The following is a 6,000-nucleotide window of genomic DNA, read 5'->3' as shown; positions in this document are numbered from 1 at the left end:
AGAAAGCTTCTTTCCAGATTTCATCTGAGGATATTTCCTTTTTCACCATAGCCCTCTATGGGCTTCCAAATATCACTATGCCAATTCCACAAGAACTGTCTCAGCGAAAGGCTTCTTGAGGGGAACGCTGTAACTCTGTGATATGATTTCACAGAACACAAAGAAGTTTCTCAGAAAGCTTCTTTCTCTTTGTTATCAGAGGATATTTCCTTTGGCCGTATAGTCTTCAATGGGATCCGAAATATCTGTTCTCAGATTCCACAGAAATAAAGCTAGCAAAGAGATCCACAAAATACAGATGTAACTCTGTGAGATGAATTAACAGAACACTAAGCAGTTTCTCAGAAAGCTTCTTTCCAGATTTCATCTGAGGATATTTCCTTTTTCCTCATAGCCCTCTATGGGCTTCCAAATATCACTATGCCAATTCCACAAGAACTGTATCAGCGAAAGGCTTCTTGAGGGGAACGCTGTAACTCTGTGATATGATTTCACAGAACAAAAAGAAGTTTCTCAGAAAGCTTCTTTCTCTTTGTTATCGGAGGATATTTCCTTTGGCCGTATAGTCTTCAAAGGGATCCGAAATATCTGTTCTCAGATTCCACAGAAATAAGGCTAGAAAGAGATCCATGAAATACAGATGTAACTCTGTGAGTGGAAGTCACACATCACAGAGAAGTTTCTCAGAAAGCTTCTTTCCAGATTTCATCTGAGGATATTTCCTTTTTCACCATAGCCCTCTATGGGCTTCCAAATATCACTTTACCAATTCCACAAGAACTGTCTCAGCGAAAGGCTTCTTGAGGGGAAAGCTGTAACTCTGTGAGATGATTTCACAGAACACAAAGAAGTTTCTCAGAAAGCTTCTTTCTCTTTGTTATCGGAGGATATTTCCTTTGGCTGTAGAGTCTTCAAAGGGATCTGAAATATCTGTTCTCAGATTCCTCAGAAATACGGCCAGAAAGAGATCCACGAAATACAGATGTAACTCTGTGAGTGGAAGTCACACATCACAGAGAAGTTTCTCAGAAAGCTTCTTTCCAGATTTCATCTGAGGATATTTCCTTTTTCACCATAGCCCTCTATGGGCTTCCAAATATCACTTTGCCAATTCCACAAGAACTGTCTTAGCGAAAGGCTTCTTGAGGGGAAAGCTGTAACTCTGTGAGATGATTTCACAGAACACAAAGAAGTTTCTCGGAAAACTTCTTTCTCTTTGTTATCGGAGGATATTTCCTTTGGCCCTATAGTCTTCAATGGGATCCGAAATATCTGTTCTCAGATTCCACAGAAATAAGGCTAGCAAAGAGATCCACGAAATACAGATGTAACTCTGTGAGTGGAAGTCACACATCACAGAGAAGTTTCTCAGAAAGCTTCTTTCCAGATTTCATCTGAGGATATTTCCTTTTTCACCATAGCCCTCTATGGGCTTCCAAATATCACTTTGCCAATTCCACAAGAACTGTCTTAGCGAAAGGCTTCTTGAGGGGAAAGCTGTAACTCTGTGAGATGATTTCACAGAACACAAAGAAGTTTCTCAGAAAGCTTCTTTCTCTTTGTTATCGGAGGATATTTCCTTTGGCCGTATAGTCTTCAAAGAGATGCGAAATATCTGTTCTCAGATTCCACAGAAATAATGCTAGCAAAGAGATCCACGAAATACAGATGTAACTCTGTGAGATGAATGAACAGAACACTAAGCAGTTTCTCAGAAAGCTTCTTTCCAGATTTCATCTGAGGATATTTCCTTTTTCACCATAGCCCTCTATGGGCTTCCAAATATCACTTTGCCAATTCCACAAGAACTGTCTTAGCGAAAGGCTTCTTGACGGGAAAGCTGTAACTCTGTGAGATGATTTCACAGAACACAAAGAAGTTTCTCAGAAAGCTTCTTTCTCTTTCTTATCGGAGGATATTTCCTTTGGCCCTCTAGTCTTCAATGGGATCCGAAATATCTATTCTCAGATTCCACAGAAATAAAGCTAGCAAAGAGATCCACAAAATACAGATGTAACTCTGTGAGATGAATTAACAGAACACTAAGCAGTTTCTCAGAAAGCTTCTTTCCAGATTTCATCTGAGGAAATTTCCTTTTTCACCATAGCCCTCTATGGGCTTCCAAATATCACTATGCCAATTCCACAAGAACTGTCTCAGCGAAAGGCTTCTTGAGGGAAAAGCTGTAACTCTGTGATATGATTTCACAGAACACAAAGAAGTTTCTCAGAAAGCTTCTTTCTCTTTGTTATCGGAGGATATTTCCTTTGGCCGTATAGTCTTCAAAGGGATCCGAAATATCTGTTCTCAGATTCCACAGAAATAAGGCTAGAAAGAGATCCATGAAATACAGATGTAACTCTGTGAGTGGAAGTCACACATCACAGAGAAGTTTCTCAGAAAGCTTCTTTCCAGATTTCATCTGAGGATATTTCCTTTTTCACCATAGCCCTCTATGGGCTTCCAAATATCACTTTGCCAATTCCACAAGAACTGTCTCAGCGAAAGGCTTCTTGAGGGGAAAGCTGTAACTCTGTGAGATGATTTCACAGAACACAAAGAAGTTTCTCGGAAAACTTCTTTCTCTTTGTTATCGGAGGATATTTCCTTTGGCCCTATAGTCTTCAATGGGATCCGAAATATCTGTTCTCAGATTCCACAGATATAAGGCTAGCAAAGAGATCCACGAAATACAGATGTAACTCTGTGAGATGAATTATCAGAACACTCAGCAGTTTCTCAGAAAGCTTCTTTCCAGATTTCATCTGAGGATATTTCCCTTTTCACCATAGCCCTCTATGGGCTTCCAAATATCACTTTGCCAATTCCACAAGAACTGTCTTAGCGAAAGGCTTCTTGAGGGGAAAGCTGTAACTCTGTGAGATAATTTCACAGAACACAAAGAAGTTTCTCAGAAAGCTTCTTTCTCTTTGTTATCGGAGGATATTTCCTTTGGCCCTATTGTCTTCAATGGGATCCGAAATATCTGTTCTCAGATTCCACAGAAATAAGGCTAGCAAAGAGATCCACGAAATACAGATGTAACTCTGGGAGATGAATTAACAGAACACTAAGCAGTTTCTCAGAAAGCTTCTTTCCAGATATCATCTGAGGCTATTTCCTTTTTCACCATAGCCCTCAATGGGCTTCCAAATATCACTTTGCCAATTCCACAAGAACTGTCTTAGCGAAAGGCTTCTTGAGGGGAAAGCTGTAACTCTGTGAGATGATTTCACAGAACACAAAGAAGTTTCTCAGAAAGCTTCTTTCTCTTTGTTATCGGAGGATATTTCCTTTGGCCCTATAGTCTTCAATGGGATCCGAAATATCTGTTCTCAGATTCCACAGAAATAAGGCTAGCAAAGAGATCCACGAAATACAGGTGTAACTCTGTGAGATGAATTAACAGAACACTAAGCAGTTTCTCAGAAAGCTTCTTTCCAGATTTCATCTGAGGATATTTCCTTTTTCACCATAGCCCTCTATGGGCTTCAAAATATCACTTTGCCAATTCCACAAGAACTGTCTTAGCGAAAGGCTTCTTGAGAGGAAAGCTGTAACTCTGTGAGATGATTTCAGAGAACACAAAGAAGTTTCTCAGAAAGCTTCTTTCTCTTTGTTATCGGAGGATATTTCCTTTGGCCCTATAGTCTTCAAATGGATCCGAAATATCTGTTCTCAGATTCCACAGAAATAAGGCTAGCAAAGAGATCCACGAAATACGGATGTCACTCTGTGGGATGAATTAACAGAACACTAAGCAGTTTCTCAGAAAGCTTCTTTCCAGATTTCATCTGAGGATATTTCCTTTTTCACCATAGCCCTCTATGGGCTTCCAAATATCACTTTGCCAATTCCACAAGAACTGTCTTAGCGAAAGGCTTCTTGAGGGGAAAGCTGTAACTCTGTGAGATGATTTCACAGAACACAAAGAAGTTTCTCAGAAAGCTTCTTTCTCTTTGTTATCGGAGGATATTTCCTTTGGCCCTATAGTCTTCAAAGGGATCCGAAATATCTGTTCTCAGATTCCACAGAAATAAGGCTAGCAAAGAGATCCACGAAATACAGATGTAACTCTGTGAGATGAATTAACAGAACACTAAGCTGTTTCTCAGAAAGCTTCTTTCCAGATTTCATCTGAGGATATTTCCTTTTTCACCATAGCCCTCTATGGGCTTCCAAATATCACTTTGCCAATTCCACAAGAACTGTCTTAGCGAAAGGCTTCTTGAGGGGAAAGCTGTAACTCTGTGAGATGATTTTACAGAACACAAAGAAGTTTCTCAGAAAGCTTCTTTCTCTTTGTTATGGGAGGATATTTCCTTTGGCCCTATAGTCTTCAATGGGATCCGAAATATCTGTTCTCAGATTCCACAGAAAAAAGGCTAGCAAAGAGATCCACGAAATACAGATGTAACTCTGTGAGATGAATTAACAGAACACTAAGCAGTTTCTCAGAAAGCTTCTTTCCAGATTTCATCTGAGGATATTTCCTTTTTCACCATAGCCCTCTATGGGCTTCCAAATATCACTTTGCCAATTCCACAAGAACTGTCTTAGCGAAAGGCTTCTTGAGGGGAAAGCTGTAACTCTGTGAGATGATTTCACAGAACACAAAGAAGTTTCTCAGAAAGCTTCTTTCTCTTTGTTATCGGAGGATATTTCCTTTGGCCCTATAGTCTTCAATGGGATCCGAAATATCTGTTCTCAGATTCCACAGAAATAAAGCTAGCAAAGAGATCCACAAAATACAGATGTAACTCTGCGAGATGAATTAACAGAACACTAAGCAGTTTCTCAGAAAGCTTCTTTCCAGATTTCATCTGAGGATATTTCCTTTTTCACCATAGCCCTCTATGGGCTTCCAAATATCACTATGCCAATTCCACAAGAACTGTCTCAGCGAAAGGCTTCTTGAGGGGAACGCTGTAACTCTGTGATATGATTTCACAGAACACAAAGAAGTTTCTCAGAAAGCTTCTTTCTCTTTGTTATCGGAAGATATTTCCTTTGGCCGTATAGTCTTCAAAGGGATCCGAAATATCTGTTCTCAGATTCCACAGAAATAAGGCTAGAAAGAGATCCATGAAATACAGATGTAACTCTGTGAGTGGAAGTCACACATCACAGAGAAGTTTCTCAGAAAGCTTCTTTCCAGATTTCATCTGAGGATATTTCCTTTTTCACCATAGCCCTCTATGGGCTTCCAAATATCACTTTGCCAATTCCACAAGAACTGTCTCAGCGAAAGGCTTCTTGAGGGGAAAGCTGTAACTCTGTGAGATGATTTCACAGAACACAAAGAAGTTTCTCAGAAAGCTTCTTTCTCTTTGTTATCGGAGGATATTTCCTTTGGCTGTATAGTCTTCAAAGGGATCCGAAATATCTGTTCTCAGATTCCTCAGAAATACGGCTAGAAAGAGATCCACGAAATACAGATGTAACTCTGTGAGTGGAAGTCACACATCACAGAGAAGTTTCTCAGAAAGCTTCTTTCCAGATTTCATCTGAGGATATTTCCTTTTTCACCATAGCCCTCTATGGGCTTCCAAATATCACTTTGCCAATTCCACAAGAACTGTCTTAGCGAAAGGCTTCTTTAGGGGAAAGCTGTAACTCTGTGAGATGATTTCACAGAACACAAAGAAGTTTCTCGGAAAACTTCTTTCTCTTTGTTATCGGAGGATATTTCCTTTGGCCCTATAGTCTTCAAAGGGATCCGAAATATCTGTTCTCAGATTCCACAGAAATAAGGCTAGCAAAGAGATCCACGAAATACAGATGTAACTCTGTGAGTGGAAGTCACACATCACAGAGAAGTTTCTCAGAAAGCTTCTTTCCAGATTTCATCTGAGGATATTTCCTTTTTCACCATAGCCCTCTATGGGCTTCCAAATATCACTTTGCCAATTCCACAAGAACTGTCTTAGCGAAAGGCTTCTTGAGGGGAAAGCTGTAACTCTGTGAGATGATTTCACAGAACACAAAGAAGTTTCTCAG

The sequence above is a fragment of the Macaca nemestrina genome, chromosome 20 (genome assembly GCF_043159975.1).
Source record: "Macaca nemestrina isolate mMacNem1 chromosome 20, mMacNem.hap1, whole genome shotgun sequence".
Lineage (NCBI taxonomy): Eukaryota > Metazoa > Chordata > Mammalia > Primates > Cercopithecidae > Macaca > Macaca nemestrina.
The sequence above is the reverse complement of the archived record's forward strand: the minus strand, read 5'-3'. Positions refer to the sequence as shown.